Source organism: Agelaius tricolor, unplaced genomic scaffold, assembly GCF_023055355.1.
Source record: "Agelaius tricolor isolate 1412-34295 unplaced genomic scaffold, bAgeTri1.0.p SCAF_7, whole genome shotgun sequence".
Lineage (NCBI taxonomy): Eukaryota > Metazoa > Chordata > Aves > Passeriformes > Icteridae > Agelaius > Agelaius tricolor.
In genome coordinates this window covers 31,946,257-31,970,219 of record NW_027269267.1, presented here as the reverse complement: position 1 = coordinate 31,970,219, position 23,963 = coordinate 31,946,257, and the positions used below count along the sequence as shown (strand labels likewise).

General features: G+C 39.2%; 1 pseudogene; it reads right to left on the bottom strand.

Moving 5' to 3' along the window:
- Window positions 1-899: 899 nt before the first annotated feature.
- On the bottom strand, window positions 900-8,329 carry LOC139591425 (testis-specific gene 10 protein-like; annotated as a pseudogene).
- Window positions 8,330-23,963: the final 15,634 nt, after the last annotated feature.

The following is a 23,963-nucleotide window of genomic DNA, read 5'->3' as shown; positions in this document are numbered from 1 at the left end:
TCCCTGGTGAACCTTTGGCAGTCAAACTCACTACCAACCTCACCTTTCCCAGGAGGGCACTTAAGAGAAAAAGTTAGTATGTTTGGGAGAAAAGTTATTAGAATGCAAGTGGTCTCACCTAAATTTTGGTCTCACTTAAGAATTAAACACTTGATCTAAATCCATTAGCTATACTACCTCTATGATGAAGGGAGAGAGGTAAAATTAATCACTTTAAAAACTGGGGTGAGATCTCCTGGAGGACTTTTCATCACTTAAAAGGGTCCTTTAATGACTTAAAAGTTCTATGTACTGGACATCAGGTACAGTTAATTTGCTCCTTTAAAACTGAGTAGCACTTCTGGAGGAAGAGAAAGTCAAGTGAGCAGTAGAGCAAGTGCACAGAGCAAGTACAGGAAAACCCAAATGAAGGCAAGAAGCTGAAGAAACAGAAGAAAACTCACATCACCCACAGAAGTGATGAACTCCTACAGGTATTAAGATAAATTTCCAGCTGCCTGGAAAACACATTAGTGCAGAAGCATTGTGTGTGCATGAGATGACACTAGAAATATTTTAACTACTTTCACCAGGAACTGCACAGAGATAAATAACACAGTAGGTAATGTAAGGCTGTATTATAACACACTATTTCAAGCATCTTCTATCCAAAAGTAACTCTTGAAGAAACATAAATACAGTCTGTGTTGCCACTGAAACTTACACTTGCCAGACCTCTGTCACATAATTTTAAAATGCAAAAAGCTTTCAATAATAAAAGAAAACAAGAGCTTTGCATTTGAAATGTTAAAACTTTCAGAAGTATATTTATTTATTTATTTGCATTCAATGCCTTTTTCTTCAACCCATAAAACAAAAAAGATGACTGCAGAATATGAAAATTAGCTTATTGAATTTTATTATAAAAATTGGATCTGACACTCATCAGTTTTTTTATCTAAATGCATCATTTTCTCCTGGCTAAGTTGCATTTCAAGCTTTTTCTTCACAAGGGTTCACTGAATCTCTGAAACACTCATTTCTGTCTTTTCATTCAATAAACTGGAAAAGCAGAAGCATTAAACAGGAGAATTCAGACACTGATATATTATTTTTTTCTTTTAGAAAGGTCACTAAAATTGCAAAAGATAGGAAAAATGAGATTTTTATGTCTATTTTAGACTGTTTGGGATATTTTATTAATGTTAACTTTAATTTCAGTGTATTAAATTGTGAATAATTGTATAAAGGATTACAGAAAAGTAAGAAGAATTCTTTGCAACAGGTGATTATAAGAAAGTCACATAAATAATTAAAATAAAAATCATCCCCTGGGACATCCATTGGAATGCCTGACCTGTTTCAAGTTATAACCAAGTTATCTGTTCCAATGTAGTAATATTCATGATTCTTACTGTTCAAGAAACTGAAAAGAATCAACAGTTTGGTTTGGGGGTGTAAAGAAAAATATCTTTCAGTAGCAGCATCTAGTTTTCAACAATTCAACAGTGTTCATAAATGTGACAATTTCTTATAAAGCAGCACCCACTGACATATTTTTTATTCCCTAAAGGCTTTGATGGAGTCTAGTCCCACTCTATGTTTCTGAACATAGCTGGAACTCCAGTTGAGCAACAGACAATAAGCCTTACACAAAGATTCAGTTTTACTTCCTCTCATGAAAAGGCTCCAAGAGTAAGAAATGGATCTTTAAATCTAACAACACAACATTCCCTAGTTTATGCATGTTTACCTGGTTTTATTTAAAAAAAAATTAAAAATTAAAATAAAATTATTCATATGCTATTTACCAGAACCCATCAACCGCTGTAGTTTCTAATAGAAAGCTCCCAACTCTAAATTAAATTAATTTTACTTTTTCACTGAAGGTGGTTTCCACCATACCATCATATCAATAAGACAAGAACATTTACATATAAATAAGCAATGAAGAAAACAATTTCATTCCAAAATGAAGAATGGCTCATAAGCAGCTTTCATAAATTCCTTTCCCTTTGAGCCATATAACAGTTACAGAAACCAGTGAACATAGGTGTGGCAGCAGCACACAGCTTTCCCAGGCCTTTGTGGGAAAGGCTGTAAGAAGATCAGAGAAAAGAATGGGAAACAATTCTTATCTTCACTTGCTGCACCTGTTGTTTTGAACATGTGGAATATGTTATGGAGATTTGTTTACCAAAAGGTAGTTTCTTAATTAGCCAATGGGGATGGTGTTTAGATTGGAGGACCAATTATGTCCAGGTGTATCGAAACTGTCTATAAAAGCAATGGGTTTTTTAATAATAATAGAATAATAAAGAGATTGATCAGCCTTCTGAGAATCATGGAGTCAATGCTAATTATTACCGGTCAGAGGTCTGCTGTGACGAGACATGGGCTGGTGTTACTAGTCAAATTAATGCAATTACATACTTTTACTTACCTAAGAGAAGCATATTCAGCTTCCTGTCAACTCACTCAGTTTCAGAATCCAGTACTTTTCTTGTCAATCTTTTCACCTCTGTTTCCAGAGAATCAATGGTGTCTTTCATAAGTGCCACTTTAGACATCTGTTCTAACTGTTCACTATCTAACTACAAATATAATCAAACACTAACAGCTGGCAAAAATAAAAAGGGCTGATTTATAGAATTTATTTCAATTTTTAGCACAAATCTTTTGCTGAAGAAGAAATGTCCAAGTATCTCATTTACTCAACTATCAGTTTACTGAAAATAGTTGGCAAACACCTGAAATGTGACTTTCACATCCTTTGAGGGTAAATCGATTTCCCATCTTTTAGATCTCTGGGAATATTTTCATTTATTCATATACATTTTTGGTTGGTAATAATGCCCAAGGGCAAAAATGTTTGCCATTGATCAACATTAAAAGTTTTCAGTGCAAATTAACATGAAAGAAAACATTATTATAAGTATGTGAAAGGAGAAATCATGGTTTGGGACACAACATGACCAATAATGGCTTTAGGTCTCTATTAAGTTACATGCCTATGTCAATAGCCAGGTAGAGAAATCACTGTAAAACACTTGCATAAAGCACCACGTAACCACCATGTAAAGCACCAGTTACTACCATGAGGCCTTCAGGTCTGTAGCTAAAACAAAGAACAGATCCAAAGCCTCCTTCACAGACTCCCACAAAGCTGGTTTGAAATCTTCAGTCTAAAGAAACCTCTATATTTTTATTAAAATGCTTACACTTAACATTCTTGGATTCAATTCAAAGGATTGTCCTGTCTAAATTATTTGAAACACAACTTTTAAAGTACAAAAATTCTCACCTCATCCCTCTCCTCCTTTACCAATTTTTCAGTACTAAATTCTGTGTTACTTCAATCAAAGGTCAGGCCTCTAAAGAGCAAGTCAGTAAGCCTCTGCTATACAGTAGCTTCTTCAATACTAGTGCCATAAATTTCATGTTGATGTATTGCACTCAAAGGGTACGAAAAGAACTGAAGAAATAAGATGATGTACCTAAAACAGGGCTCCCAATATCACTACACGTCATGTGTAGGCGTGTGATTAAAGTTAATTTACTACTTAGAGCTATTTCAGCCTACAGTGTATTCTTCATATCAGATGCACTCTATTTAATATTATAAACTGTGGTATTATATTTATAAGCTTGGCAGGATTCTAGAAGGCTGAGGCAGAAAAAGAAGATAAACCAGAATTTATATCCATAAGATCTAGAAGAAAGATATACTGCAGAAATCAATGTTAATTTATTTTAAAATGAAGTTCTACCAAGACTGTAAGTAAATTTAGGATTTATATTCATTATATTAATGTTTCCATTTTCTATTTTAGTGCCATTTGTTAGCAAACAATTGCACACACAAGTAGCTTAAACCCTATTAAATATGACTTGCCAGAAGAGTGCAATTACATTTAGCTTTGAAGCATCAGGTCTTAGTAATGCACAGTCATAAGATAATTCACATTTAAATGGACTCCAGGTCTCTAGTCTAAACCCCTGCTCAAAGCAGGGCCAGCTCTGAGGTCAGGCTGCTCAGCACTTTATCCAGTCCAGTGCTGAAAATTTCCAAGGCTGGGGACTGCTCAACTGCCCTCATGAGAAGCAAGTATTTCCTTGTATTCAGCCTGAACCCTTCTGGCTTCAATGGATGCCCATTGTTCTTCACCTTTCCACCAAGCACTGCAGTAAAAAGCCTGTTTATAACTTCTTGATGTCAAACCTACCAGCAGATAGGACTTATGTCCCTCTTAAACCACTTCTACTCCTGGTGAAACAAGCCAATCCTCACCTGGATATAAGATCACTGTGGGTAAATCTGTCAAAGCTTGGTACAGTCTTAAAACTACAGGATCACAGAATGGTTTTAGTTGGAAGGGACTTTAAAGACCATCTTGTTCCACACCTCCTGCAATGGGAAGGGACACCTTCCATTACACCAAGTTGCTCCATACAGACTGGCGTTGAACACTTCCAGGGATGGGGCATCCACAACTTCTCTGGGCAACGTGTTCCAAAGGCCTCACCACCCTCACAGTCACAAATTTCTAACTTGTATCTAATCTAAACCTGTCATCTTCTAGTTTAAAACCATTCCCCTTGCCCTGTCACTTGAAAACCCCCTCCCAGGCTCTCTTGCTGGTCCCCGTTAGGTACAGGAAGGTGCCAAAACATGTCCCCAAAGTCCTCCCTTCTCCAGACTGCACAACCCCAACTCTCTCAGCCTGTCTTTGTAGGAGAGGTGTTCCAGCCCACTCTGATCATCTTCATGGCCTCCTCTGGGTTTACTCCACCAGGTCCCTGTCTTCATTATGTTGGAGACCCCAGAGCTGGCCACAGCTCTCCAGGTGGTTCCTTACCAGAGCAGAGTAGAGGGAAAAGAGTCTTGGTGAATAACATCCACTGCTCTCAGCCTGCTGTTTCCTGATAGCAGTCTGCCTGGTGCTGCAGGATTAACCATGAACATCACCTGCATTATATTTACAATTCCATAAATAATTATTTTCCCTTACATTGTGAATAGTCATTAAAGCTCTTCAATTCTCTGTTCCAAATGAGCCTTTTCATTAAACAAAGTTTCTTGGGAAATCTTTATCAAATAACAGCAACAACAAAATCCCATATAAAACAAGTCTCAACTCACCACAGACTTGTAAAGCAATTAATTCTCAGGACCAGAAGAGAAATCCTTAGCAACTTTAATTACACTGCTAGGTAGTTTTCATGTTTAAATAACCTGTGGGGTGGGGCTAAGGTAGGATGGGACAGACTCAAACCTGTAACTGCTCCCTGAGGCTATCATGCTCTGTAGGCATCCTTTGGCAATCTGACAGTGCTGTATTCCTTTCTGGCTCCATGTGTCTTAATACAGCTTGAGCTGTCACAGGAGTGATGCTTTTAGGAGTCCTGGGGCATCTTATAACTTCCTGACAAAGCTGGGAAATCTCCTCTTGTGCCTGTTTTTGAAAACAGTAGAATAACAGAAACATGGAATAGATAATATATTACTGGGTCCTGTGGCTGGCTAGAGCATCCCAGAAACTGTGGAAGCATTTTTAACTCAAGACAGCACTTACAAACTGTATTGAACTAACAGATTCAAATCACCATAAATTAAGAATCTCCATAAATTTTTTAAAAATATTTTTTTAATAAATACTTTGCATCCATTCTGTTTTTCTTTTATATGAAGCTAAAAATACATCTTTTTCTTGCACATTACCTTGTTCAATTAATCACACAAATATAAATCAAATGACCTGTCTCATAAAGACTGAGAATTTTGTCTCTCTCAACTGTTAAACTTTGAAGTTACCCTGAATTTCTGGCATGACATTCATTTATTTTCCATCTTGACTCAAGTTCTTCACATTCTCTCAATAGTTTCAAGACTTCTGGATCAGAAACCACTTCCTTACAGAATACGGTGATATAGTGTTAAATTAGAGAAACAAAACTTGAAACACTTATTATATCTGGTTAGGAAATTTCTATTATTGGCCCATTTCCATTTTATTCATCCTTCTGTTTACAATCAACTAGTTTATCTTCCTGGTAGTTATAGCTTTAGTAGGTTAACATGAGATATATTCTAAAAAATATATTTCTACTCTTCCAGAGTGACTTCCCAAGCTCACCAGGACAGATGACTTTTTTTTTTTATGCTGCCACAAGTAGAGGTTTACTTAGAACTTGAGAATGTGTTCCTTAATGCCTTCAACAAATTCTCAGTCTCACATTTATGGCAGTCTCTGTCCTTTTCCAGTGACTAAATAAAGGCATCAAGCCTCAAGGTGATCCCCTTGCTTTATTTCATATTCTCTTTGTAACATAACCTGAATTAGCATAAATGAGAGAGTGCATGCACTGAAGTAAAAGTTTTGTAATTATTGATACTTCAATGTAAAATGGATAAATATACTCTTCAAAATTAAGATGAAGCAGATATCTAATTAAAATAAATATCCATATAATACTTTAAAGTAACTTCTGAATGTCTGTATTTTTCTTTTTTTGTTATATTGCAAATATGCCTGAATGTTCTTCTAATATATATCTAACAGGAAAGAAAGGGACATAAAAGCAAAATGTTAATTAACTTGAAATATATCTGTTCAAAACCAAGGGTAGATTTGTACTGGAATATCTAATGAATTTTTAAATATGATAGAAAGTAGGCCACCATGTTTGTTTAAGGTCCACGAAAGGTGAATTTTTGCAATGGAAATAAAGTAATGTGCAAGCAAGTACTGTTGAAATCCAGAAAGTCATGTAAGAGGCTAAAACAGATTCTGAAGATAAATTGCAATTCAGAAATCCAAAACTGCACATCAAACCCCATTTGTTTAAGAGTAAACTAACGTAATTTTGAGTCACTACAAAGAGAAATTTCTAGAAATTGATTCCTACAATCAATTTTGGCATTCATACTAAATAATCATGTTGTAGGAGTACCTCTGATGATAAAGACAGCCTAGATCTCTATTACAGTCATCATCACTGCTGACATATCATGTAGATTAGGTGAATTGCATCCTAATATACAGTTCTCTCTGAAAGAGTCACTCAAGTTCTGCATTTATATGCATTTCCCTAGTCCTAGGAAAGGGAATAGATCACAGCAATCAAGCAATTGGCACCTTCCATACCCCTCTGAACATCAAGGACTCAAATTTACACACAGAGTTTTCACACTCTATTTGCTCACTCACAATACTTTTACCAACCAGTGAAAGAGCACTTTTTGGAAAACATGATAATATTTATATATCCTAAAATATATACTTACACTACACTTGCCATTATATTATATTATATTATATTATATTATATTATATTATATTATATTATATTATATTATATTATATTATTCTAAAACTATACTAAAGAAAGAGAGAGGATACATCAGAAAGCTAGAAAGGAATAAAGGAATGATCATAAAAACCCATGACTGACCAGAGAATCCAACACAGCTGGACTGGGATTGGTCAATAAGTAAAAACAAGTCACATGGAACCAATCAAAGATGCACCTGTTGGTAAGCAACCTCCAGACCACATTCCAAGCAATCAGATAATTATTGTTTACATTTCTTTTCCGAAGCTTCTCTGCTTCTCAGGAGAAAAATCCTGGCAAAGGGATTTTTCATAAAATATCACGGTGACAGTAATTAGTGGCAGACAACATGATTTCACCATGGCAAATCATGCCTGACAAATTTGGTGGCCTTCTACAAGGGGGTTACAGCAGTGGTGTAAAGTAAATGGTGAGGAAAAAGCAACTGCTATCATCTACCTGGGCTTGTGCAAGGCATTTGACACTGTCCTGCACAATGTCCTTGTCTCTAATCAGGAGAGACATGGACTTCACAGATGGACCATTCTGTGGATAAAGAATTCGATGGATGGCTGCGCTCAAACTGGCCGATGACTCAATGTCCAGGTGGAGACCAGTGGTGCTCCTCAGGGGTTGATATTGGGCTGGTGCTGTTTAACATCTGTCAGTGACATGGACACAAGCTGGGAGGAGAATGGATGGAGAGCAGCCGTGGGGAGAAGGACTTAGGGGTGCTGGTGGACAAGAGGCTCAACATGAGCTGGCACTGTGGCCTTGCAGACCAGGAACCAACCACACCCTGGGCTGCAGCAAAGGAGGTGTGCCTAGCAGGGTGAAAGAGGTGATGCTCCCTCTCTACTCTGCCTTCATGAGACCCCACCTGGAGTGCTGCAGCCAGCTCTGGAGCCCCCAGTTCAAGAAAGACACTGATCTGTTGGGGTAAGTCCTGAGGAGGGATATGGTGGGGTTTGAAGAGGTCCCAGGATGAGGGAAGAGATGAGAATGTTGACTCCATGTTTCCGAAGGCTGGTTTATTATTTTGTGATATATATTATATTAAAATAAAATTATATACTAAAACTATACTAAAGAATAGAAGAAAGGATTTCATCAGAAGGCTAGCAAGGAAGGGAATGGAATAATAATAAAATCTTGTGAATGACCAGAGTCCCAACACAGCTGGACCTGTGATTGGTCATCAAGTAGAAACTACTCACATGGACCAATCAAAGATGCACCTGTTGCATTCCACAGCAGCAGATAATCATTGTTTTTCTTTTCCTCTGAGGCTTCTCAGCTTCTCAGGAGAAAAAGTCCTGTCAAAAGGATTTTTCAGAAAATATGTCCATGACAGAAGGCCACTAAGCTGATCAGAGGGCTGGAGCATCTCTCCTATGAAGAGAGGGCTGAGAGAGCTGGGATTGTTTAGCCTGGAGAAAAGAAGGCTCCAGGGAGGGTCCAGTACCTAAACAGAGCTAAAAGAAGGCTGGAGAGGGACTTTTGACAAGGGAAGGTAGTGACAGGACAAGGGGGAATGACCATAAACTGAAGGAGGGAAGGTTTAAGTTAGATAATAGGGAGGAATTGTTTATTTTCAAGAAGAAGTCACTTCTTTGGAGGGTGATGAGGAAGAGATCACCTAAAAAGGCTGTGGAGTCCCTGCATCTGGAGCTATTCAAAATTAGGCTGGATGGAGCTCTGAGCAACCTGGTCTATTGGAAGATCTCCCTGTCCATGAAAGGAGAATTGGAATTAGGTGGTCTTTAAGGTTCCTTCCAACACAAACTATTCTATGACTCTGATTTCCTTGAGACAGGAGTTCTATAGGACAGAAGCCAAGCAGCTGTGATGGGCACACTGACATCTGGCTCAGTACCAGCACAGCAGCTTACCCAAACTGCTTTCTTGTAAGCATGACATCTCTGCCCTTTTATTTTCTTTTCTCTGGCTTTCCAAGATGATCATAGTATCTGTTGTCCCTACAGGTGTATATGACTGAAATTCTACAGGCAAAACAAAATGAGAGGTTAGAAATATTCCTAAAAATAATTTTTTAAAAGATGGATTGTAAAATCTTGTACAAAATTATCAGCAAACCCCTTTTCCCATTAATGCTGATATAAATATTTATGACCACTTCTTTAATAGAAATTTTAATTATTTCTCTACTTGGTTTCATCTTGGGAGGTTTTTGAATAACTCTTATCTATGAAAATTCAAATTTCTCTCAGGTTTATGATGTAGAGCACAGTTTCTCAATAAACATTACTAAAGTCAAGGAAAGGTGCTCATATTTATTTCTGATTTTAAGTACAAATGAATACTGAGTGACTGGTTCCTGCTATATCTTTTTGAAGAGCTTTTCTGTTGGAGGATGGAGTTAAGCCAAGCTTCTCCTCAAGTGACACAACACTTTTTCCACATCTTGACAGATAAAAAGATGATTTCCTCAAATAATAATTAAAATTCTTCATAATTATTTGGGGATGGAAACAGGAGGATGGATCATAAATTGGCACACTCAGACACATGCAATACCACCACCTATTGTTGTTTTGAGTGAAATTCTTTTAAAGAATTCCTTTAAAACACCTTTAACCCAAACCTTGCCTGTGATTAATGCAAAAGCCTCAGCAAGAGGCAGGGAAAGGCAGCATGAGCAATGCTTACAGGTCACAAGATTTCAGAGACAAAGCCAAGCAGCCAAGTCTTATCAGTCCAGCCCCAGGAGAGAGATGGGTATTCTGAAACTGCCACAGCTGATCAGGCGGGACTGACAGTGAACTCAGGGAGCTCAGCTGAACACCTCTACTCTAATTAGGTTCATCTCTTCCAGAAACTAATATCCAAGGAGACACTTTCACAGATGAAAACTCCAGCAGTTGCCACACAATCTTTCAGGCCTGACAAGAACAAAGCAAGTGTTAGATAAGACTGACTTAATCTTGTGAAAATAGCTTCCTTTAATTAAACCTTATCTTCTATCCATAAATTATCTAATTTATGTATCTGTTTGTAAGATTATGTGCCAGTTGTATCATCCAGAATAAATATTATTCTTTGGTCTATACTTGTTCCTTGACAGTGTCAAACATTAGCTTCATACATATGATAAACTCCAGTCTGAACTTGCTCTTGATTTTTAATGCCAGGACTAATATATTACTGGTTTACAGACATCATGAAGTTAAAACATCAGAGTATTACAAGGCCAATTAAGCTTTTCTTTATCCCACCAACAAAATAATTTCAGAGAAATTACTTCTTATGTTTCCTTATATCCCAAGATAGGAGTTCTTATTTACAGTACCTCTGGCTGCACATATCTTCTTCTTGGAATAGCACAGACAGGGACAAGCAGACTGGTGCCTTTGAAGAAAGTGATGCAAAAAGGGTAAGGAGGCCATGTGAACCCTGTGACTCCTATTGCCTGCTCATGGCAAGGATACAAACAGCCTTTGTAAGAGGCTGCTTTAGGTAGTCCCAAAGTCAAGCAGAGAAACCAGACAAAATGCCCTTTCTTCCCTGCTAGCAACTAGCACAGGTTTTATATTCTGGAGACAGTGCAGGGTGAGTTACGGGGTTCTTTGGCAAGCAGCCACTATTAAGCACTCATGGATACAGCTCGCCTTTTCAGACGTAGGAGTGAGTAACACCTCTGAATTAAAATCCCCACCTAAAGCCAGAAAAGAAATTAGAATATTTTAATTTCCAGAAACAGAGCTAGAGAAACAAGTATTTTTCTTTTCCTGTTCCCTATCCTGTATTTCTTGTAAATCTTACTTTCAAATTTTGGCATGGTGGAAGTGGAGACTTTGTATTAGCACATTTATCTCCAAAAGAGATGTGAAAATAGCATCTCATGTTTTCACAACTTTAACCAAATCATTCATAATGCAAATTCATTTTAGGATTTATTCAATTTATTTTTAATTGGTTTTATTCTGGTATGTCTAAGGTATCCTCTAAGGGACATATGGTGAATTCTTTTTCATATCTTAATGCTGGTTAACGTTATACAGAGCAGTGGCATTGCTTTTTGAATATCAAACAATGCTTCATTGATCAAAAAAGAAATTAAATTCATATACAGGATTGTTTTCAAAAGTAAAAATAATATTTGGTGTATTTTACAGATATGTGATTTATACAATAGTAGTTGGGACATAAAAAATTTTAAATGTCCAATTCAGAAGAGATAAATAAATCATGGTGTGCATTTACAAATTCATACTTTTTGCTTATTTTCAGAATATTTCTAATTATCTTGCCGGATTTGTCTCCAACAATAGGAAGGCATTTATTGTTGCATGTGTATTTCACCCTTCAGCTCATCAGAAACAGACGCATGACATTTTTATCTGTCCACCCAGTATCCTTCACACTTTACAATTTTTAGAAAATTATGGTTCTAATTATGAAAACAGTTTTTGACTAGAAATCACAGACTGCAACATCTCACAGATTTCCTTTTGGTAAGGGAAACGGAATCTTGCGATTTCAATGGGGACCAAGAGAGGAATTTTTGGTGCATGTCCCTGCACTTGATGACATGCCATGCCTTTTGAAGGCTTTGACCGTGGGAAAGATTTTTTTGGGGTTTTTTTTTTCTTTTTTTTAAGCATCCATGCCATGCCTTTTATATCTTCCCCTCCAAGTTGTGTCTTCCTCCTTGACGTTTTCCCCTGCTTTTGCAATGTCTGTCAGCTTAGTTTTGGCATGTTTTTCTTTTTTGCACTGTTCTGATATAATCCTGGTCCATTTTCTTATAGTCACTAAATATAGTAGAGGAAATGTATTTGAATTTTTGTATAGAGGCTTTGTCCCAGAGGTCCCGGTTGCCCTTGATGGGCTGCAGCTGTGACCAATGAAGATGACTGGGATAAAAGGGGGCGGGATAGCCAATGAGGGAGAGCCTTGGAGGGGCCCTGACCTGTGAGAGAACAGTATGCAGCCGAAGGAGTTAGTGAAGATTGACAGCTATGAGAACACAGCAAAGAGGTATGGACTCTAGAAATCTGATAACAATATGGGACTCTAGAAATAACAGAACAAAAAAATTGGTGACCCTGACATAATAGTTAGTAGAAGATGAGGCAGCCGAGAGCTGTGGTGGCCAAGAGCTGCGACAGAACATAGCCTTTGGGTCAGGGAGTTGTGAAAGAGTATGGCCTTTGAGCAAGGAGCTATGTGGGTTGTACATGGCCTTTGAGTCATGGGGAAATATGGGTGTTGTACATGGCCTGTGAGTCATGGAGAAATGTGTGTATTGTACCCGAACATCTGTACAACTGTTAACTCATGTAAAAGAAAAGGGGGAAATATAGTAGAGGAAATGTATTTGAAGTTCTGTATAGAGGCTTTGCCCCAGAGGTCCCGGTTGCCCTTGATGGGCTGCAGCTGCGAGGCCCTTAATTGGGCTGCAGCTGTAACCAATGAAGATGACTGGGATAAAAGGGGGCGGGAAAGCCAGGCAGGGAGAGCCTTGGAGGAGCCCTGACCTGAGAGAGAACAGCATGCAGAAGAAGGAGTCAGTGAAGATTGACAGCTATGAGAATATGCCAAAGAGGTATAGACTTTAGAAATCTAATAACAACAATATGGGACTCTGGAAATAATGGAAAAACAACAACTAAATTGCCCAAATTTCCCAATTTTCTTTTTTTTCTCCTCCAATTGCATTTCCTTTGATGGTGTCTCCATTCCAGCCTGTTTGTAAGTCCTTCTTATCTCTTTTGGCCTTCAGCGGGGATCCAATTTTCCAAGCTTTGCTGCATGTGCCTGCCCTTAATGGCATATGGGAGAAATTTTTTCCCTTTTTTATTTTAGGTTTTTTTCATGTCTATACCATGTCCCTTATATCTTCCCCTCCGTGTTTAGTCTTCCTCCTTCACATTTTCCCACTGCTTTTGCAACATCTCTCAGCTTAGTTTTGGCATGTTTTGGTCCTTTGCACTGCTCTGATATCATCCCGGTCCATTTCCTTATAGTCACTAAATTGCCCAAATTTCCCAATTTTCTTTTTTTTTCTCCTCCAATTGCAATTCCTTTGATGCTATCTCCATTCCAGCCTGTTTGTAAGTCCTTCTTATCTCTTTTGGCCTTCAGCGGGGATCCAATTTTCCAAGCTTTGCTGCATGTGCCTGCCCTTAATGGCATATGGGAAAAATTTTTTCCTTTTTTGGTTTCAGTTTTTTTAAGCATTTATAGCATGTCCCTCATATCTTCTCCTCCAAGTTGTGTCTTCCTCCTTGACTGTTTCCCCTGCTTTTGCAACGTCTCTCAGCTTAGTTTTGGCATCTTTTGGTCCTTTGCATTGCAGCTCATTTCCACACAGACCATTTCTTGAAGGCACTAAAACTCCCCATTTTCTTCATTTTTTCGCCTTTTTTGCAATTGCATTTCATTTGATCCTATCTCCTTTCCAGAGTGTTTGTAAGCCTTTCTTTTTGGGTTCGCAAGATTCCCTTTCCCTTCCCGAAAGGAAATGAAATTTCCTTTCGGGAAGGGAAAGGGAATCTTGCGATTTCAATGGGGACCAAGAGAGGAATCTTTGGTGCATGTCCCTGCACTTGATGACATGCCATGCCTTTTGATGGCTTTGACCGTGGGAAAGATTTTTTTGGGTTTTTTGTTCTTTTTTTTAAGCATCCATGCCATGCCTTTTATATCTTCCCCTCCAAGTTGTGTCTTCCTTCTTGATGTTTTGCCCTGCTTTTGCAATGTCTGTCAGCTTAGTTTTGGCATGTTTTGGTATTTTGCGCTGCTCTGATATCATCCCGGTCCATTTCCATATAGTCACTAAATTGCCCAAATTTCCCCATTTTCTTTTTTTTCTCCTCCAATTGCAATTCCTTTGATGCTATCTCCATTCCAGCCTGTTTGTAAGTCCTTCTTATCTCTTTTGGCCTTCAGCGGGGATCCAATTTTCCAAGCTTTGCTGCATGTGCCTGCCCTTAATGGCATATGGGAGAAATTTTTTCCCTTTTTTATTTTAGGTTTTTTTCATTTCTATACCATGTCCCTTATATCTTCCCCTCCGTGTTTAGTCTTCCTCCTTCACATTTTCCCACTGCTTTTGCAACATCTCTCAGCTTAGTTTTGGCATGTTTTGGTCCTTTGCACTGCTCTGATATCATCCCGGTCCATTTCCTTATAGTCACTAAATTGCCCAAATTTCCCCATTTTCTTTTTTTTTCTCCTCCAATTGCAATTCCTTTGATGCTATCTCCATTCCAGCCTGTTTGTAAGTCCTTCTTATCTCTTTTGGCCTTCAGCGGGGATCCAATTTTCCAAGCTTTGCTGCATGTGCCTGCCCTTAATGGCATATGGGAAAAATTTTTTCCTTTTTTGGTTTCAGTTTTTTTAAGCATTTATAGCATGTCCCTCATATCTTCTCCTCCAAGTTGTGTCTTCCTCCTTGACTGTTTCCCCTGCTTTTGCAACATCTCTCAGCTTAGTTTTGGCATCTTTTGGTCCTTTGCATTGCAGCTCATTTCCACACAGACCATTTCTTGAAGGCACTAAAACTCCCCATTTTCTTCATTTTTTCGCCTTTTTTGCAATTGCATTTCATTTGATCCTATCTCCTTTCCAGAGTGTTTGTAAGCCTTTCTTTTTGGGTTCGCAAGATTCCCTTTCCCTTCCCGAAAGGAAATGAAATTTCCTTTCGGGAAGGGAAAGGGAATCTTGCGATTTCAATGGGGACCAAGAGAGGAATCTTTGGTGCATGTCCCTGCACTTGATGACATGCCATGCCTTTTGATGGCTTTGACCGTGGGAAAGATTTTTTTGGGTTTTTTGTTCTTTTTTTTAAGCATCCATGCCATGCCTTTTATATCTTCCCCTCCAAGTTGTGTCTTCCTTCTTGATGTTTTGCCCTGCTTTTGCAATGTCTGTCAGCTTAGTTTTGGCATGTTTTGGTATTTTGCGCTGCTCTGATATCATCCCGGTCCATTTCCTTATAGTCACTAAATTGCCCAAATTTCCCCATTTTCTTTTTTTTCTCCTCCAATTGCAATTCCTTTGATGCTATCTCCATTCCAGCCTGTTTGTAAGTCCTTCTTATCTCTTTTGGCCTTCAGCGGGGATCCAATTTTCCAAGCTTTGCTGCATGTGCCTGCCCTTAATGGCATATGGGAGAAATTTTTTCCCTTTTTTATTTTAGGTTTTTTTCATGTCTATACCATGTCCCTTATATCTTCCCCTCCGTGTTTAGTCTTCCTCCTTCACATTTTCCCACTGCTTTTGCAACATCTCTCAGCTTAGTTTTGGCATGTTTTGCTTTTTTGCACTGCTCTGATACCATCCCGGTCCATTTCCTTGTAGTCACTAAATTGCCCAAATTTCCCAATTTTCTTTTTTTTTCTCCTCCAATTGCAATTCCTTTGATGCTATCTCCATTCCAGCCTGTTTGTAAGTCCTTCTTATCTCTTTTGGCCTTCAGCGGGGATCCAATTTTCCAAGCTTTGCTGCATGTGCCTGCCCTTAATGGCATATGGGAAAAATTTTTTCCTTTTTTGGTTTCAGTTTTTTTAAGCATTTATAGCATGTCCCTCATATCTTCTCCTCCAAGTTGTGTCTTCCTCCTTGACTGTTTCCCCTGCTTTTGCAACATCTCTCAGCTTAGTTTTGGCATCTTTTGGTCCTTTGCAATGCAGCTCATTTCCTCACAGACCATTTCTTGAAGGCACTAAAACTCCCCATTTTCTTCATTTTTTCGCCTTTTTTGCAATTGCATTTCATTTGATCCTATCTCCTTTCCAGAGCGTTTGTAAGCCTTTCTTTTTGGGTTCGCAAGATTGCCTTTCCCTTCCCGAAAGGAAATGAAATTTCCTTTCGGGAAGGGAAAGGGAATCTTGCGATTTCAATGGGGACCAAGAGAGGAATCTTTGGTGCATGTCCCTTCACTTGATGACATGCCATGCCTTTTGATGGCTTTGACCGTGGGAAAGGTTTTTTTGGGTTTTTTGTTCTTTTTTTTAAGCATCCATGCCATGCCTTTTATATCTTCCCCTCCAAGTTGTGTCTTCCTTCTTGATGTTTTGCCCTGCTTTTGCAATGTCTGTCAGCTTAGTTTTGGCATGTTTTGGTATTTTGCGCTGCTCTGATATCATCCCGGTCCATTTCCATATAGTCACTAAATTGCCCAAATTTCCCCATTTTCTTTTTTTTCTCCTCCAATTGCAATTCCTTTGATGCTATCTCCATTCCAGCCTGTTTGTAAGTCCTTCTTATCTCTTTTGGCCTTCAGCGGGGATCCAATTTTCCAAGCTTTGCTGCATGTGCCTGCCCTTAATGGCATATGGGAGAAATTTTTTCCCTTTTTTATTTTAGGTTTTTTTCATGTCTATACCATGTCCCTTATATCTTCCCCTCCGTGTTTAGTCTTCCTCCTTCACATTTTCCCACTGCTTTTGCAACATCTCTCAGCTTAGTTTTGGCATGTTTTGGTCCTTTGCACTGCTCTGATATCATCCCGGTCCATTTCCTTGTAGTCACTAAATTGCCCAAATTTCCCCATTTTCTTTTTTTTTCTCCTCCAATTGCAATTCCTTTGATGCTATCTCCATTCCAGCCTGTTTGTAAGTCCTTCTTATCTCTTTTGGCCTTCAGCGGGGATCCAATTTTCCAAGCTTTGCTGCATGTGCCTGCCCTTAATGGCGTATGGGAAAAATTTTTTCCTTTTTTGGTTTCAGTTTTTTTAAGCATTTATAGCATGTCCCTCATATCTTCTCCTCCAAGTTGTGTCTTCCTCCTTGACTGTTTCCCCTGCTTTTGCAACATCTCTCAGCTTAGTTTTGGCATCTTTTGGTCCTTTGCAATGCAGCTCATTTCCTCACAGACCATTTCTTGAAGGCACTAAAACTCCCCATTTTCTTCATTTTTTCGCCTTTTTTGCAATTGCATTTCATTTGATCCTATCTCCTTTCCAGAGTGTTTGTAAGCCTTTCTTTTTGGGTTCGCAAGATTGCCTTTCCCTTCCCGAAAGGAAATGAAATTTCCTTTCGGGAAGGGAAAGGGAATCTTGCGATTTCAATGGGGACCAAGAGAGGAATCTTTGGTGCATGTCCCTTCACTTGATGACATGCCATGCCTTTTGATGGCTTTGACCGTGGGAAAGATTTTTTTGGGTTTTTTGTTCTTTTTTTTAAGCATCCATGCCATGCCTTTTATATCTTCCCCTCCAAGTTGTGTCTTCCTTCTTGATGTTTTGCCCTGCTTTTGCAATGTCTGTCAGCTTAGTTTTGGCATGTTCTGGTATTTTGCGCTGCTCTGATATCATCCCGGTCCATTTCCATATAGTCACTAAATTGCCCAAATTTCCCCATTTTCTTTTTTTTCTCCTCCAATTGCAATTCCTTTGATGCTATCTCCATTCCAGCCTGTTTGTAAGTCCTTCTTATCTCTTTTGGCCTTCAGCGGGGATCCAATTTTCCAAGCTTTGCTGCATGTGCCTGCCCTTAATGGCATATGGGAGAAATTTTTTCCCTTTTTTATTTTAGGTTTTTTTCATGTCTATACCATGTCCCTTATATCTTCCCCTCCGTGTTTAGTCTTCCTCCTTCACATTTTCCCACTGCTTTTGCAACATCTCTCAGCTTAGTTTTGGCATGTTTTGGTCCTTTGCACTGCTCTGATATCATCCCGGTCCATTTCCTTGTAGTCACTAAATTGCCCAAATTTCCCCATTTTCTTTTTTTTTCTCCTCCAATTGCAATTCCTTTGATGCTATCTCCATTCCAGCCTGTTTGTAAGTCCTTCTTATCTCTTTTGGCCTTCAGCGGGGATCCAATTTTCCAAGCTTTGCTGCATGTGCCTGCCCTTAATGGCATATGGGAAAAATTTTTTCCTTTTTTGGTTTCAGTTTTTTTAAGCATTTATAGCATGTCCCTCATATCTTCTCCTCCAAGTTGTGTCTTCCTCCTTGACTGTTTCCCCTGCTTTTGCAACATCTCTCAGCTTAGTTTTGGCATCTTTTGGTCCTTTGCATTGCAGCTCATTTCCACACAGACCATTTCTTGAAGGCACTAAAACTCCCCATTTTCTTCATTTTTTCGCCTTTTTTGCAATTGCATTTCATTTGATCCTATCTCCTTTCCAGAGTGTTTGTAAGCCTTTCTTTTTGGGTTCGCAAGATTCCCTTTCCCTTCCCGAAAGGAAATTTCATTTCCTTTCGGGAAGGGAAAGGGAATCTTGCGATTTCAATGGGGACCAAGAGAGGAATCTTTGGTGCATGTCCCTGCACTTGATGACATGCCATGCCTTTTGATGGCTTTGACCGTGGGAAAGATTTTTTTGGGTTTTTTGTTCTTTTTTTTAAGCATCCATGCCATGCCTTTTATATCTTCCCCTCCAAGTTGTGTCTTCCTTCTTGATGTTTTGCCCTGCTTTTGCAATGTCTGTCAGCTTAGTTTTGGCATGTTTTGGTATTTTGCGCTGCTCTGATATCATCCCGGTCCATTTCCATATAGTCACTAAATTGCCCAAATTTCCCCATTTTCTTTTTTTTCTCCTCCAATTGCAATTCCTTTGATGCTATCTCCATTCCAGCCTGTTTGTAAGTCCTTCTTATCTCTTTTGGCCTTCAGCGGGGATCCAATTTTCCAAGCTTTGCTGCATGTGCCTGCCCTTAATGGCATATGGGAGAAATTTTTTCCCTTTTTTATTTTAGGTTTTTTTCATGTCTATACCATGTCCCTTATATCTTCCCCTCCGTGTTTAGTCTTCCTCCTTCACATTTTCCCACTGCTTTTGCAACATCTCTCAGCTTAGTTTTGGCATGTTTTGCTTTTTTGCACTGCTCTGATACCATCCCGGTCCATTTCCTTGTAGTCACTAAATTGCCCAAATTTCCCCATTTTCTTTTTTTTTCTCCTCCAATTGCAATTCCTTTGATGCTATCTCCATTCCAGCCTGTTTGTAAGTCCTTCTTATCTCTTTTGGCCTTCAGCGGGGATCCAATTTTCCAAGCTTTGCTGCATGTGCCTGCCCTTAATGGCATATGGGAAAAATTTTTTCCTTTTTTGGTTTCAGTTTTTTTAAGCATTTATAGCATGTCCCTCATATCTTCTCCTCCAAGTTGTGTCTTCCTCCTTGACTGTTTCCCCTGCTTTTGCAACATCTCTCAGCTTAGTTTTGGCATCTTTTGGTCCTTTGCATTGCAGCTCATTTCCACACAGACCATTTCTTGAAGGCACTAAAACTCCCCATTTTCTTCATTTTTTCGCCTTTTTTGCAATTGCATTTCATTTGATCCTATCTCCTTTCCAGAGTGTTTGTAAGCCTTTCTTTTTGGGTTCGCAAGATTCCCTTTCCCTTCCCGAAAGGAAATTTCATTTCCTTTCGGGAAGGGAAAGGGAATCTTGCGATTTCAATGGGGACCAAGAGAGGAATCTTTGGTGCATGTCCCTGCACTTGATGACATGCCATGCCTTTTGATGGCTTTGACCGTGGGAAAGATTTTTTTGGGTTTTTTGTTCTTTTTTTTAAGCATCCATGCCATGCCTTTTATATCTTCCCCTCCAAGTTGTGTCTTCCTTCTTGATGTTTTGCCCTGCTTTTGCAATGTCTGTCAGCTTAGTTTTGGCATGTTTTGGTATTTTGCGCTGCTCTGATATCATCCCAGTCCATTTCCTTATAGTCACGAAATTGCCCAAATTTCCCCATTTTCTTTTTTTTCTCCTCCAATTGCAATTCCTTTGATGCTATCTCCATTCCAGCCTGTTTGTAAGTCCTTCTTATCTCTTTTGGCCTTCAGCGGGGATCCAATTTTCCAAGCTTTGCTGCATGTGCCTGCCCTTAATGGCATATGGGAGAAATTTTTTCCCTTTTTTATTTTAGGTTTTTTTCATGTCTATACCATGTCCCTTATATCTTCCCCTCCGTGTTTAGTCTTCCTCCTTCACATTTTCCCACTGCTTTTGCAACATCTCTCAGCTTAGTTTTGGCATGTTTTGGTCCTTTGCACTGCTCTGATATCATCCCGGTCCATTTCCTTGTAGTCACTAAATTGCCCAAATTTCCCAATTTTCTTTTTTTTTCTCCTCCAATTGCAATTCCTTTGATGCTATCTCCATTCCAGCCTGTTTGTAAGTCCTTCTTATCTCTTTTGGCCTTCAGCGGGGATCCAATTTTCCAAGCTTTGCTGCATGTGCCTGCCCTTAATGGCATATGGGAAAAATTTTTTCCCTTTTTGTGTTTCAGTTTTTTTAAGCATTTATAGCATGTCCCTCATATCTTCTCCTCCAAGTTGTGTCTTCCTCCTTGACTGTTTCCCCTGCTTTTGCAACATCTCTCAGCTTAGTTTTGGCATCTTTTGGTCCTTTGCATTGCAGCTCATTTCCACACAGACCATTTCTTGAAGGCACTAAAACTCCCCATTTTCTTCATTTTTTCGCCTTTTTTGCAATTGCATTTCATTTGATCCTATCTCCTTTCCAGAGTGTTTGTAAGCCTTTCTTTTTGGGTTCGCAAGATTCCCTTTCCCTTCCCGAAAGGAAATGAAATTTCCTTTCGGGAAGGGAAAGGGAATCTTGCGATTTCAATGGGGACCAAGAGAGGAATCTTTGGTGCATGTCCCTGCACTTGATGACATGCCATGCCTTTTGATGGCTTTGACCGTGGGAAAGATTTTTTTGGGTTTTTTGTTCTTTTTTTTAAGCATCCATGCCATGCCTTTTATATCTTCCCCTCCAAGTTGTGTCTTCCTTCTTGATGTTTTGCCCTGCTTTTGCAATGTCTGTCAGCTTAGTTTTGGCATGTTTTGGTATTTTGCGCTGCTCTGATATCATCCCGGTCCATTTCCATATAGTCACTAAATTGCCCAAATTTCCCCATTTTCTTTTTTTTCTCCTCCAATTGCAATTCCTTTGATGCTATCTCCATTCCAGCCTGTTTGTAAGTCCTTCTTATCTCTTTTGGCCTTCAGCGGGGATCCAATTTTCCAAGCTTTGCTGCATGTGCCTGCCCTTAATGGCATATGGGAGAAATTTTTTCCCTTTTTTATTTTAGGTTTTTTTCATGTCTATACCATGTCCCTTATATCTTCCCCTCCGTGTTTAGTCTTCCTCCTTCACATTTTCCCACTGCTTTTGCAACATCTCTCAGCTTAGTTTTGGCATGTTTTGGTCCTTTGCACTGCTCTGATATCATCCCGGTCCATTTCCTTGTAGTCACTAAATTGCCCAAATTTCCCAATTTTCTTTTTTTTTCTCCTCCAATTGCAATTCCTTTGATGCTATCTCCATTCCAGCCTGTTTGTAAGTCCTTCTTATCTCTTTTGGCCTTCAGCGGGGATCCAATTTTCCAAGCTTTGCTGCATGTGCCTGCCCTTAATGGCGTATGGGAAAAATTTTTTCCTTTTTTGGTTTCAGTTTTTTTAAGCATTTATAGCATGTCCCTCATATCTTCTCCTCCAAGTTGTGTCTTCCTCCTTGACTGTTTCCCCTGCTTTTGCAACATCTCTCACCTTAGTTTTGGCATCTTTTGGTCCTTTGCATTGCAGCTCATTTCCACACAGACCATTTCTTGAAGGCACTAAAACTCCCCATTTTCTTCATTTTTTCGCCTTTTTTGCAATTGCATTTCATTTGATCCTATCTCCTTTCCAGAGTGTTTGTAAGCCTTTCTTTTTGGGTTCGCAAGATTCCCTTTCCCTTCCCGAAAGGAAATGAAATTTCCTTTCGGGAAGGGAAAGGGAATCTTGCGATTTCAATGGGGACCAAGAGAGGAATCTTTGGTGCATGTCCCTGCACTTGATGACATGCCATGCCTTTTGATGGCTTTGACCGTGGGAAAGATTTTTTTGGGTTTTTTGTTCTTTTTTTTAAGCATCCATGCCATGCCTTTTATATCTTCCCCTCCAAGTTGTGTCTTCCTTCTTGATGTTTTGCCCTGCTTTTGCAATGTCTGTCAGCTTAGTTTTGGCATGTTTTGGTATTTTGCGCTGCTCTGATATCATCCCGGTCCATTTCCATATAGTCACTAAATTGCCCAAATTTCCCCATTTTCTTTTTTTTCTCCTCCAATTCCAATTCCTTTGATGCTATCTCCATTCCAGCCTGTTTGTAAGTCCTTCTTATCTCTTTTGGCCTTCAGCGGGGATCCAATTTTCCAAGCTTTGCTGCATGTGCCTGCCCTTAATGGCATATGGGAGAAATTTTTTCCCTTTTTTATTTTAGGTTTTTTTCATGTCTATACCATGTCCCTTATATCTTCCCCTCCGTGTTTAGTCTTCCTCCTTCACATTTTCCCACTGCTTTTGCAACATCTCTCAGCTTAGTTTTGGCATGTTTTGCTTTTTTGCACTGCTCTGATACCATCCCGGTCCATTTCCTTATAGTCACTAAATTGCCCAAATTTCCCCATTTTCTTTTTTTTTCTCCTCCAATTGCAATTCCTTTGATGCTATCTCCATTCCAGCCTGTTTGTAAGTCCTTCTTATCTCTTTTGGCCTTCAGCGGGGATCCAATTTTCCAAGCTTTGCTGCATGTGCCTGCCCTTAATGGCATATGGGAGAAATTTTTTCCCTTTTTTATTTTAGGTTTTTTTCATGTCTATACCATGTCCCTTATATCTTCCCCTCCGTGTTTAGTCTTCCTCCTTCACATTTTCCCACTGCTTTTGCAACATCTCTCAGCTTAGTTTTGGCATGTTTTGCTTTTTTGCACTGCTCTGATACCATCCCGGTCCATTTCCTTGTAGTCACTAAATTGCCCAAATTTCCCCATTTTCTTTTTTTTTCTCCTCCAATTGCAATTCCTTTGATGCTATCTCCATTCCAGCCTGTTTGTAAGTCCTTCTTATCTCTTTTGGCCTTCAGCGGGGATCCAATTTTCCAAGCTTTGCTGCATGTGCCTGCCCTTAATGGCATATGGGAAAAATTTTTTCCTTTTTTGGTTTCAGTTTTTTTAAGCATTTATAGCATGTCCCTCATATCTTCTCCTCCAAGTTGTGTCTTCCTCCTTGACTGTTTCCCCTGCTTTTGCAACATCTCTCAGCTTAGTTTTGGCATCTTTTGGTCCTTTGCATTGCAGCTCATTTCCACACAGACCATTTCTTGAAGGCACTAAAACTCCCCATTTTCTTCATTTTTTCGCCTTTTTTGCAATTGCATTTCATTTGATCCTATCTCCTTTCCAGAGTGTTTGTAAGCCTTTCTTTTTGGGTTCGCAAGATTCCCTTTCCCTTCCCGAAAGGAAATGAAATTTCCTTTCGGGAAGGGAAAGGGAATCTTGCGATTTCAATGGGGACCAAGAGAGGAATCTTTGGTGCATGTCCCTGCACTTGATGACATGCCATGCCTTTTGATGGCTTTGACCGTGGGAAAGATTTTTTTGGGTTTTTTGTTCTTTTTTTTAAGCATCCATGCCATGCCTTTTATATCTTCCCCTCCAAGTTGTGTCTTCCTTCTTGATGTTTTGCCCTGCTTTTGCAATGTCTGTCAGCTTAGTTTTGGCATGTTTTGGTATTTTGCGCTGCTCTGATATAATCCCGGTCCATTTCCTTATAGTCACTAAATTGCCCAAATTTCCCCATTTTCTTTTTTTTCTCCTCCAATTGCAATTCCTTTGATGCTATCTCCATTCCAGCCTGTTTGTAAGTCCTTCTTATCTCTTTTGGCCTTCAGCGGGGATCCAATTTTCCAA